Below are 13,842 nucleotides of genomic sequence, written 5' to 3' on the forward strand. Positions count from 1 at the left end.
ATAAAAGTGTAATATTCCTTTAAATTTCGTAGCTGGGGGGTATCTATAGTATGCCTGTGAAGGGGCGCATGTTTCTGGTGCTTAGAACTGTCGCTGCACAAAGTGTCATTTGTGCAGGAAAAAAAGTCCTTTAAAATCACTTGCGGCTAAATTGTCGGGTCTCCGTAATACAGAGAACACTCAATGAGTGTTCTCTGTATTAGCCGACAATTCATTCATTCATTCATTCATTCATTGATTAAAAAAAAAAAAAAAAGCGTGGGGGTTCCCCTAAATTCAATTACCAGGCCCTTCAGGTCTGACATGGATATTAAGGGGAACCCCGTGTCAAATTAAAAAAAAAAATTGACGTGGGGGTCCCCCCAAATATCCATACCAGACCCTTCAGGTCTGATATGGATATTAAGGGGAACCCCGCATCAAATTTTAAAAAAAAATTGACGTGGGGGTCCCCCTAAAAATCCATATCAGACCCTTTATCCGAGCACGCAACCTGGCAGGCCGCAGGAAAAGAGGGGGGGACGAGAGAGCGGCCCCCCCTCCCTCCTGAACCGTACCAGGCCACATACCCTCAACATTGGGAGGATGCTTTGGGAGTCTGTGACCCCTCAAAGCACCTTGTCCCCATGTTGATAAGGACAAGAGCCTCATCCTCACAACCCTGGCCGTTGGTTGTGAGGGTCTGCGGGCGGGGGGCTTATCAGAATCTGGAAGCCCCCTTTAACAAGGGGACCCCCAGATCCCGCCCCCCCCCCCTGTTTGAAATGGGGTCTGACGCTGGAGAGGGAAGCCAGGGGTTCCCCAGTGACGTGTGGGTGACCCCGCCCCCTCTGATGTAACGGAAACCTGTAACGGAAACCTGCGTTACATCAGAGGGGGCGGGGTCACCCACACGTCACTGGGGAACCCCTGGCTTCCCTCTCCAGCGTCAGAGGGGCAGGGTCAGGTGACGGGTGGCCCCGCCCTCCCAATATAAGAAACGTCAGCGCTGTGCTCTCTGCAGCGTCTCCGGAGAGGAGACAGAAGAAGGATGTATCGACAGCGCTGGACTGAGAGATTCCCCCGTCGCTGGATATGATCATCCATCGCTGGACCCCGGAGATCCGTCGCTGGATAGCAAGAGTGGATTAGCACCGCTGGAATCTTTTTTTTTTTTTTTTTTTTTTCATTTTTAATAAAGGAATTTTTCAAAAGTGTGTTTGTCTTATTTAACCATTTTGACACTTTCTTTGTGAAATGGTAGGGGTACTTTTGTACCCCCTTACCATTTCAAACGGGGGGGGCGGGATCTGGGGGTCCCCTTGTTAAAGGGGGCTTCCAGATTCTGATAAGCCCCCCGCCCGCAGACCCTCACAACCAACGGCCAGGGTTGTGAGGATGAGGCCCTTGTCCTTATCAACATGGGGACAAGGTGCTTTGAGGGGTCACAGACCCCCAAAGCATCCTCCCAATGTTGAGGGTATGTGGCCTGGTACGGTTCAAGAGGGAGGAGGGGCCGCTCTCTCGTCCCCCCCTCTTTTCCTGCGGCCTGCCAGGTTGCGTGCTCGGATAAAGGGTCTGATATGGATTTTTAGGGGGACCCCCACGTCAATTTTTAAAAAAAAATTGATGCGGGGTTCCCCTTAATATCCATATCAGACCTGAAGGGTCTGGTATGGATATTTGGGGGGACCCCCACGTCAATTTTTTTTTTAAATTTGACACGGGGTTCCCCTTAATATCCATGTCAGACCTGAAGGGCCTGGTAATTGAATTTAGGGGAACCCCCACGCTTTTTTTTTTTTTTTTTTTTTAAATCAATGAATGAATGAATTGTCGGCTAATACAGAGAACACTCATTGAGTGTTCTCTGTATTACGGAGACCCGACAATTTAGCCGCAAGTGATTTTAAAATACTTTTTTTCCTGCACAAATGACACTTTGTGCAGCGACAGTTCTAAGCACCAGAAACATGCGCCCCTTCACAGGCATACTATAGATACCCCCCAGCTACGAAATTTAAAGGAATATTACACTTTTATTGTTTCACTTTAATCATTATTAAAATCACTGCTCCTGAAAAAACGGCCGTTTTTAAAACTTTTTTTTGCATTGATCCATGTCCCCTGGGGCAGGACCCGGGTCCCCAAACACTTTTTAGGACAGTAACTTGCATATTACCCTTTAAAATGAGCACTTTAGATTGTGAACGTTCGAGTCCCATAGACTTTAATAGGGTTCTAAAGTTCACACGAAGTTTAGGTCTGTTCGCAGGTTCTGGTGCGAACCGAACAGGGGGGTTTTCGGCTCATCCCTACTCCTGTGTTATAAAGGTTGAGAAAGTCTGCTCTAGTGCGTCCCTCTCTGTGTTTTAGTACTGATGCAAAGATGTAGTGGATTGGGGCTGAGCGCTGTACCAACTGCCCTGAACGCATGGGTACCACAACATCTAGCCCCTTCCAACAATTGGCTGCCATAGACTTTGACAGGCTGCAGACAATGGGGCTGGACGCTGAACCTTTCCCTCCCGGGCACACTGCAGATAGATGGCTTGTTTACAAGGAGCCTTAAGGAGACACTGTCCCCTAAAAGTGTCTTTGTAAAGACCCTCCCCACTGAACCCCCTAATACTTGCTTTACCAGAATTCCGTTGCTGCTCCTGCCTCCTTTCCAGCTGGGAATAATAGCAGATGCTTCTAAGTATGTATAATTACTAATTAGGTGGGAACAGACCACTCACTATATTGTGGACATTGTCTGGGACACAGCATCATTGAGAGGCTCAAGGTGTGGGACTGTCTCGGTAAACCTGGGACAGTTGGCATCCATGGGTATGGGGGGAATTTGACTTCCTCCCATGGGGCAGTGCTCAGTCACATGACCAGGGGATTAATGTCGCTGCTCTGCTTAGTGTCCAAAAAGCTTACACTAGGGTTATAAGCCTTGGCTGCGACAGAGAGTCAGTGGCGGTGTAGAGAGCCCACTGCGAAAGTGGGAAAAAAGGGGGCCCAGGGTGGGGAGCCTTTTCAAAGACACTTTCTTTTTGTCCTGAATGGCCAAGTTGAAAGTGTCTGTTTATTCCATAGGTTCTGTTTAGAACAAAAAATCCCAAGCTCCCTAATCTTTTCTAAGATAAATCCTCCTACAGGTGCCTACTTACCTCTTTGCTATGGCAATGGTCCATCAGCCTTGGTGCAGAAATCTTTTTGGAATCTGCCTATGGAGCAGTGGCAGCTGGTGGTATATTTTTTGGGGGGGGGGGGGCAAACAATGCACCCACAGCCACCCCCCAGTTGTTCAGGTCACCAGCTCCCCCCACCCTGGTCGGTCGATAAGCCCCACACTTACCTCCAGGCAGTGATTCCCTCCAGATACCGGCTTCGTCCCATGTGTCTCCTCCCTTCTCTTTCCTCATCGTGGTCCAATGGGATCGCTTGTCGTTTTGGCCAATCGGGAAACGGGTTTCAAGACCCGCTTCCCGATTGGCAGGGAGGAGATTCAGTGTGGGAAAAAAAATAGTATTTTTTCGTGATGTTTACCTGTAAAATCCTTTTCTTGGAGTACATCACAGGACACAGAGCAACCATAATAATGACTATATGGGTTATACGCCACCTACTGGTGGATGGATACTGGCAGATTGTCAAACAGGAAGTCTTCCCCTATACAACCTCTCCGACACAGGAAGGACCTCAATTTTGTAGCAAAGCAATGCATATCCCAAAAACGATGGGAGGGACCTCTGTGTCCCGTGATGTACTCCAAGAAAAGGATTTTACAGGCAAGTATGATGGAAAAATCCTATTTTCTTTACCGTACATAACGGGGCACAGAGCAACCATAATAATGACTATATGGGATGTCCTAAAGCAATGCACTTGAGGGAAGGGAGACACAATCACAGAAACCACCTGAGGACTCCTTCTGTCGCCCAAAACATACTGCGCCCAAAACATACTGCGCCCAAAGCAGTATCCTCTGTGGCTTTGATATCTATCTGGTAAAATTCTGTGAATGTATGAACAAAAGACCATGTAATGGCCTTAAATCCTGAGGCACCGACACCTGATGGCCCAAGATGCCCCCAAACACCTGGTAGCAAGCTCTTTTACCTTGCCCTTTTAAGCGATAGGCTTGAATAATTAACTGGAAAATCCAATAAAAAGTTAACTTGGATGCCTCCTGCCCATCCTGGGCTCTACTGGCAGCGCAAATCTGAATTCCTGACCTGTACCAACAAATCAAGTAATTATGACCACCAGAACTACCTCCAAAGTATGCAGTGATCTAACTCCTGCCAACTGAGGCTCAGAAAAGAAGGCAAGACATTGTCTTTATTCAAGTGAAAACTAGACACCATTCTTGGCAAAAAATGGATGAGGACACAACATCACCTTATCATGATGTAAGAACAAAAACAGCTCCTTGCATGAAAGAGCTGCCAACTCTGACACACCACATAGTGAAGTGATAGCCACCAAAGAAGCCACTTTGAGATAAAGGACCAACAGAATCCCCCAATTGGTTCAAAAAGTGGCCTCTGCAAGGACAGTCAATATCAAATTCCCAAGGACACAAGAATGGCCTGACAGGCGGGACTGTCTACATTACACGCTGTGTGAAGTATGAATCAAGGATTGAGAAACAACGCCCTCTAAAAAAAAATGTATAGGGACAAACTCTGACCCTTAACGGTACTTAAGGCCAATCTCCTTTCCCTTACCGATTGGAGAAAGTAAAAGAGAATATTCCACTCACATATTTCTGCAGGTGCTTCCAGGCTTCACCCCAGGCAATAAAAATATTTCCAAGTCCTGAAATTGAAGTTCCCCAAAGCTGGCTTCCAGGGGCTCAACAGTGCTGATATACTGGACTCAAGACCAATAGGTCCCGCTGGACTGGAAGTGTCCAAGGAGCGACCCCCGCAAGACTCAATATGTCAGTGTACCAAGCCCTCCTGTGCTAATTTGGGTTACATTATTATCAGTGTTACCCCCTTCCGGATTCTTCGCAAAAGATGTGGCAGAAGTCGAAACAGAGGGAAAGCGTCAAATAAGGGAGAACTGGTCCCTAAGGTGTTACCAGTTTATCTACCCCTATTGTCAGTGGGACCCTCGTCCTGGACACAACCTATCCCAACTTGTTGTAGAACTTGGAATATAGTAGATTCACCTGCAGCGTTCCCCCTGCCACTATTCTATACCTGGAATATGCACTGACGATACAGACAGCACTTGTGCTGTCCCTGACAGAATGTGGTTCACCTTCCTGAGCCACATGACTCCTGGTGCCGCCCTGGTGGTTGACATATATGCCTCTGCAGAGGCTTTTCCAGATAGAACCTACTACTGGTTTGTTCCATAATCCAGAGCAAGGCGTATTGGCCAAAAGCTCCAAGATATTTATGGGCAGTATTCGCTCCTGTGGAGACCAAGTCTACTGAACTGTAGCCACCCTCAAACCAAATGGAGAAACTGGCATCAGTGGTTATCTTCCAATACCTGATAGGAAGAATTCAACTTTTCTAAATTCTGAACCATCAACTATCAATCTTTAGCTGTGCAACACCCCAGCAACAGGACCCTCCGGGAATCCAATGCCTGGATCTTCAAGTTCCAGACAGAGAGAATGATCCTCTCCAACACCTGGAGTAGGACTGCACATAGGGAATGTGCTTCCAACCTAGATACAGCTTCCTACTGTAAAATGTATCGAAGGAAAATCTAAACCAACTGCTTCCTGAGCAAAGGTTATTGAGATATACTGAGATTGACACCCCCTGTGTCTTTAGCAAGTCCAGCACTGGAGCTAGGCGCTAGCTGAACCTCAGAAGCTGTGACCAGCCTGAAGGATGGTCACACAAAAGAAAATTGATGACTTTCCACTGCCATTACAGAAATCTTTGATGAGGCTTGAAACAAATCGGCATATGAAGCTGTGCGTTTCCTGATGATTATGGGCCCCGCAATCTACCTCTTGCAGAGAGGCCATCACTGAACAGACCGAGCCTATCTGAAACAGAAGGATGCCCAGCGGATTGAGATCTAAAGATGGACCTCATGCCCCTATTCAGTTTTGAAGCTGTTACCATTTAATTGTTTTACAACAACAAGCCCATAACTTTTACGCCAAGACATGCAAGGCAAAGACTGACGCAACTAAGGAAGGAGTGAACCATCTCAGAGACTGCTCTAAAATCTTATAGTCTGAGATACACTTAAACACGGAAATCTCAGATGCCTCCCTCATTTACCACTGAAACCCGGGCAGTCTCCCATCCAAGTACTAACCAGAGTTGGTCCGAAATCAGGCGCCACAGTGGCTCAGATCACCCTGATGCCATTGGTTCAACAGCAGATGTAAACATTGCCAGACCACTGAACCTGAGGGCGGTGTACCGGCCTCACCCTCCACCTGTGTCTGTTCCCAATCCAAGAATCTTGGTTAAGAGTTATCCTCCAGATGTATGTATGTATGTATGTATGTATGTATGTATGTATGTATGTATGTATGTATGTATGTATATATATATACACACACACATATACATACACACACACACACACACACACACACACACACTATTTACCATTTGATGACATATACGCTATATTACCAAAAGTATGGGGACACCTGCCTTTACATGCATATGAACTTTAGTGGCATCCCAGTCTTCGTACATAGGGCTCAATATTCAGTTGGCCCACCCTTTGCAGCTATAACAGCTTCGACTCTTCTGGGAAGGCCGTCCACAAGGTTTAGGGGTGTGAGGTCAGGCACTGGTGTTGGAGAGAAGGTCTGGCTCGCATTCTCCGCTCTAATTCATCCCAAAGATGTCAAGTTTCTCCACCCCAAACTCGCTCATCAATGTCTTTATGGACCTTGCTTTGTGCACTGGTCCAAATTATTTGGTGGAGGGGGGTTTATGGTGTGGGGTTGGGCTTGGCCCCTTAGTTCCAGTGAAGGGAACACTTAAGGTATCAGCATACCAAGACATTTTGGACAGTTGCATGCTCCCAACTTTGTGAAACAGTCTGGGGATAGCCCTTTCCTGTTCCAACACGACTGTGCACAAAGCAAGGTCCATAAAGAGGCACTGGGGACAGATGCAGCATCCACCTAGGCGAGTAGGTTTCCAAAATAATATATATATTTTTTTATAATAATATACATACATACATACATACACACACACACACACACACACACTTCTCTTTTTAAGCAAGATTGCACATGTTGCTTTAACCGATTCCCGACCAGCTCACATACTTTAACTGCGGCACAATGGCACCGCTGTGCGAAACTCCGTACGTGTACGGGGTTCCCTTTAAGAGCCGCCAGAGGGTGCGCACGCACAGTGAAGGACATGATGCGCATGGCCAGCAAGGGACGTGTTTGCCGCCAGCCACGAGAGATCGCATGCACAAGAACCAGCACGGGGATTTGTGTGTGTAAACACACAAATCCCTATTCTGTCAAGGGAGAGGAGACATAGCTTTTATTCCTACTAAGTAGGAACAACGATATGTCTCCTCCCCCCAGTCAGTCCCATCCCCTCACACTTGGAACACATCTAGGGAACACACATTTAACCCCTTGATCGTCCCCTAGTGTTAACCCCTTAGCACTGATCGCTGTATAAATGTCAATGGTCTCAAAACTGCATCAAAAGTGTCTACCACAATACTTAAAAAAAAAATAAAAAAAATAAAAAAAGCCATAAATCTTACCCATAGTTTATAGACACTATAACTTTTGCGCAAACCGATCAATAAACGCTTATAGCGATTTTATTTATTTTAACAAAAATATATAGAATATAAAAAATTTTTTTAACATTTTTGGGTTTATTATAGCAAAAAGTACTTTTTTTCCCCAAATTGACGCTCATTTTTTGTTTATAGCGCAAAAAAATAAAAACTGCCGAGGCGATTAAATACCACCAAAAGAAAGCTCTATTTGTGGGGAAAAGATGCAAATTTAATTTGGGTACAGCATTGCATGACAGCGCAATGGTCAGTTAAAGCGACACAGTGCCAAGTTGTAAAAAGCGCTCAGGTTAGGAAGGGGGGGGGGGGGGGGGGGGAAGTAGTGCTTGATGTGCTTTTTTCAAATACAATGCACTTGATTGCCATGCGTTGGGAATGCATTCGCAAAACGCACCCCCCGCGCAGCTCATGTGAATATGCCCTTAAAGAGGAGGTCCAGCCCCCCCCCCACGAAAAATTAAAAGTTAGCAGCTACAAATACTGCACTTTTGAGTGGAACTCCGCTTTAATGTTCAGACGTGATTAACTCCTTCAGATCCTCACTATAGCCGAATGATGGCTACAGCGCGGATCTGCTTTGCCGTCCTCCCCTTTGCAAGCTGGCAGCGCCCCCTGCAGGGCGCATGCAGCACATGTTGTGATCACTCGAGACAGAGACTTGGGTGATCACTGATCAGAGTAAGGAGTCGATCCCGACCCCTTACCACATGATCAGCCGTCAGCCAATGACAGCTGATCACCTGATGTAAACAAACAGAGGATCAGTAATCTCTTTTTTTCCCCCTTCTCACGTTGACAGCGTGAGGAGAAAAAAATAAAAAAATAAAAAAAAAGCCGATCACCGGCTTCTGTTGAAGGGACAACGTTCCCAAGCAGGGAGAGGCGAAGCTGCCACATATGTGCCCACCAGTACATCAGTGCCATCAATGCCCGCCAGTGGAGAACAATCAGTTCCCCATCACTGCCACCCATCAGTGCTAGCTATCAGTGCCACCTATTAGTGACCATCAGTGCCACCTCATCAGTGCTGCCTATTAGTGCCCATCAATGAAGGAGAAAAATTACCTGTTTGCAAAATTAACAAAATATAAAACGGTTTTGAATTTATTTTTTATTCGGTCTTTAACAAAGAATAAAAACCCCAGAGGTGATCAAATGCCACCAAAAAAAGCTCTATTTGTGGGGGAAAAAAAATGATAAAAATGTAATTTGGATACAGTGTTGTATGACCGCGCAATTGTCATTCAAAGAGTGACAGCGCTAAATGCTGGAAATTGGTCTGGGCATGAGGGGGGGTTTAGGTGCCCAGTAAGCAAGTGGTTAACACAGTTGAACAGAATTACACTACTCTATCGCCATCTAATGAGGAAATGTACACATAACTGATTTTAATGTGATCAGCTTGACTAAAGCTGGAGATACAAGGTGAATTTTAAACCATCTGATAGTAAGAGACTTAAAGTGTTACGAAACCCACAACAGTAAAATCAGTCTGTATATGCAGTAAAGCATGCTTGTTATACTCACTGTGGAACCTAAAGGGGGTTAATCCTCTGCATTGTGTAAAAAAAAAAAAAAAAGCTGTTTGATCCTGTCTTCTCTGATCCTCCCCTTCTTTTACTGTCCCAAATCCATCTCCTGATGGTACAGAGCATTGGAGACACTCTGCACATGCTCAGTTTGGTGTGTATTAATATAGTTTTTTTTTCCCCCTTCTTCTCGATAGGGTGCATGCGATTGTCTAGGCAGGGCTGATTGGCTCTGTGCTAGTGTGTCAGGAGTCAGGCAGCCTCACAGGACAGTCAGAGGAGAATGCCAGAACACTATACAGTCACAGATCAGTTTATGGTCCACTTCCTCTGGACATGCATAGCTCCCAACTGTCCCTGATATATTATTATTAAAAAAAAAATTATATATATGTATATGTGTGTGTGTAATATACATACATACATACCTCTATATAATGCACTCTTTCAAATAGGGATTTCCCAATGCTAAACATTTCATCCGATTTCTAAATGACTGCATTTATAAATTTCAAAAGCCAGCAGATAAAAAAAATAAATAAAAAAGCACTCATGGGCTTAAAGAATCTTTTGCATGCACAATTCTCCTTTAAGGGGGCGTGGCAGGGGGGGGGGGGTGTCCTATGCCTACATACTTTTACTAATAGGTGTCCCTTGTTGCCATTTCAAAAAGTTGGGAGGTATGGGACACAGCCCAGTGAATGAGACGGCACCGCTCCAGACCAGATCACTTGTGGTGAAGTTTGGCAATCAGCATCTAGCAAACTCTATCAAGGCCCTCAGCCCCGACACTGCTGAGGCCTTATAGCAGCAGCTGTACAGGCCATGATGCGCTGGAACCCTCCTGGGGAGAAGGACAGGTTTCCGACCATTTATCACCTTTCAAGCCCCCTATTGGACACTTCTTTCCAGGGATTGACTTGAACCTATTAAAATATTCAGGCTGGTCATTCTGAATCTCCCAACCTAAGCTCTGGAAGCTTCTTCCAGAGGCAGCGGGAAGCAATCAAACCCCCAGCCTGTGAAACCCTGAACAGACCAGGCCAAACAATTGCTGCTCCCTTGGTTACAGAAGGAGACAAAAACAAAAAAAAAAAAAAATTTACCTAGCAGATTTCATATTTCCCCAATTTAAGTTGGCTCGCAATATCCTGGTTACCTTAGCTGACTTTATACCAAAGGAATGTCATTACAAACTGACCAAGTCCTTAAAAGTGTAAAGCTTTGTTTACAGTAAATGGACAGCGCTATATAGGTACCTGAAATAGAATAAGACATGTGGGTGGCAACTCTGCAGCAAATTTCTAACAAAGCAGGTTCATCAGCAATGACCGTATTCGAAAAAATGTAATCTCACCAGCAGATACATTTAAAGCGGGGGGTTCCAGCGACCATTCCTATTTTTTTTATTTTTTTGCAGTCATTGAGATACATGTAAAATCATAAATAAATACACTCACTGTTTAGTTTTTTTTTTGCTGTCTGTTTTCGTTTTAACTAAAATATTTATAAAAAAAAAAAAAAGAAGGATTGTGGCCATTCCCATCTTGCTTGTGGGCATGTGAAGCCCACAAGCATAGATTTCCTGGATATGGTGAATGCTGAGCTCCCAGCATTCACCGATATTTCCCGCGCATGCTCAGTGTTTACAGTGGGCAGCGCTGTAAACTTGAGGGGTTGCCATCACAACGGCGGCGGCATCAAAATCCCGCGATAACTCACGGCAGGCATCCGCAATGACTCCTGGGAATAATGACAGGAGCTCCCAGGAGACAGTGCTCAAAAAGAGGAAATTACGTGATACCCGCAGGATTACCCGCCCATATCCGCAGAGAGCTGAGACAGGAAGCAGAGGAGGACTTCTGCAAAAACACAGGTACAAAAAGGAAATTTTTCATAATATATATATATATATATATATATATATATATATATATATATATCCCCGTTTATTACTGAATAGATTTATGGCATGTGATTAACAAAAACATGTTAAATGAGGTGGAGCTCCGCTTTAAAGTAAAAGTAAATTGACCAAAAGCCATTAGAATTTTGCTTAAATATAAATTTTCTAGTAAAGAATTCCCAGTCCACGCTGGATCACAGATTAGAAATACGTTTTATTGCCTTGATAAGGTCATTGACCAGAACAGTACAAAAATAAAAATAAAAAGAAGAAAGAAAGAAAGAAAGAAAGAAAGAAAGAAAGAAAGAAAGAAAGAAAGAAAGAAAGAAAGAAAGAAAGAGAGAGTGTGAACATAAAAATACACAAAAAGGATCCAGTCCTTGTGACAGATTACAAAAGTTATTTTGAAGAATTGATAAAGTTGGAGGCATTGGGGGTTATTTACGAAAGGCAAATCCACTTTGCACTGCAGATAGATCAGAAATGAGTGGAAGCTCTGCTGATTTTATCATCCAATCATGTGCAAGCTAAAATGCTATTTTGCTTGCATGCCCCCCTCGGATGGATCTACAGCGACTTTACTTCCAAGTGCACTTGCAGTGCAAAGTGGATTTTCCTTTAGTAAATAACCCCCATAGTCTTGCTTAGTAAGGCAAACCGTTCAATGTACACTGACCCATACGAGTTGCTGTGGGTTAATGTAAACAGTCATCACTTTATGTATGGCTTTACCGAGTAAGCTTCCTGGTAATCTGGTCTCTCCTTTTAGGAACAAAAAATAAAAATATTCAAGCATTTTTTTTTTTTTTTTTTACATCTTTACTTGGAAAAAGTAACTTATTCTCATGGAAGTGAACATTTGATAAAAGCCACGTTGCGGGGCTCAGCACATCCCAATGCTTTCTATCCAAATCAGACATAGATCTGTTTATCTGGGCAAAAAATAACAGAATTGCACAGTGCAGTGGGCCACTTTAAGGGGTACATTTACTAAAGGCAAATAGACTGCAGTAGCTCCAGAGCTTAGTAAATGAGCAGAAGCTCTTCAGACTTCCATCATCCAATCATGTGCAAGCCAAAATAAAAACTTTCCTTGCATGCGATTGGGTACTCTTTGCAAAGTGAAGCTTGACCTCATTTACTCAGCTACACAACTTTGTCTATTTGCCTGTAGTAAATTTACCCTCAAGTGCCTGTGCGGTTGATTAAAAAGGCAAACAGTGCACTTGCTCCAGAGCTTAGTAAAACGAGGGGAAGCTCTGCTGACCTCAATCATCCAATCACGTGCAAGCAAAAAAGATATTTCTTTTTTTTCCCCCTTGCATGCAATTGGGTTTTCTTTGAAAAGTAAATCTTTCCCTCATTTACCAAGCTCCGGAACAACTGCTCTTGTGCACAGTCTATTTGCTTTTAGACCCCTTTCACACGGAGGCAGTTTTCAGGCATTTTAGAGCTGGAAATGGCACCTGAAAACCGCCTCCCATTCATTTCAGTGTGACTTGTCCCGCAAGCGCACTGCCCCAGTGTGAAGTTGGGAAAAGTCCTGCAAGCAGCATCTTTGGGTTTGTTTGGGAGCGCTGTATACACCACTTCCAAAAGGCCCTGCTCATTGAAATGAGCGGCCAGTGCTTCCAAAGCACCTGAAAAGCTCTTCAGACGTGCAACGCGGTTGCTTTTAACCCCTTCTTCAGCCGCTAGCACGGCACACAAACGCTCGCTAGCAGCCAAAAAGCTCCATTTAAACAGTGGTAAACCGCCGCTAAAACGATCGGCGCTTTACCGCTAACGCACGAGCGGCCCCAGTGGGAAAGGGGTCTTGGTAAAAATCAACCCCTGCATGTCCTTTGTGATCTCTCACAGAATTCGGGGAAAGTACTGATCTTACAAAATAGCAGTAGAGATAACCAAGTTGTGAAGAATGCAGTAGGCCAAAGCTTAAGTATCCAGGTAAGTACGCATCTGGGACCTGGGAGGATGGCTTAGACTTCAAAACAATTATGGCAATACGGTGCCAAAGTACAATAGTTTAGGAAGGAAACTCATAGCTTTTCGAAAGCTGTGCATCGCCACAACCATGGACAAACTTCAGCAGCCTACAATGCATTGAGGGCATTTAAAACAGGTCAATCATTACACTGTAGGATGCTCTATAGGCAGGCCAGAGCTTGTGCTTGAACCAGAAATCACTGCACGTTTATGGCACATAGGGGGTTGACTTACTAGAACTGTAGAGTGCAAAATCTGGTGCAGCTCTGCATAGTAGCCAATTGGCTTTCATTGTCAAAGCCCAATTCAACAAAACTGAAGTTGGAAGCCGATTGGCTACCATGCACAACTGCACCAGATTCCAAGTGCTCCAGTTTTAGTAAAATCTCCCCCATAGGAGTTTAGGAAAGAAAAGATATATGCAGCCAACACACCATGAAGCCATTTTCTATAGTCCAACTATTTATGGGAGTAATCAGAAAAATAAATATCTGGACTAGAGATCCATTATGTACTGCCAACATACAGGCATACCCCACTGGAGCTTTTTTTTTGCAGCACCAAGCAGCTAGTCAACTGGTATCCATATAGAAGACAATATACAGGCATACCCCACTTTTAAGTACACAAAAGGGGTTTATTTACTAAAGCTGGAAAGCACAAAATCAGGCT

This window comes from Lithobates pipiens, unplaced genomic scaffold, assembly GCF_037356315.1.
Source record: "Lithobates pipiens isolate NorthernLeopardFrog02 unplaced genomic scaffold, aLitPip1_a1.2 Scaffold_23, whole genome shotgun sequence".
Taxonomy (NCBI): Eukaryota; Metazoa; Chordata; class Amphibia; order Anura; family Ranidae; genus Lithobates; species Lithobates pipiens.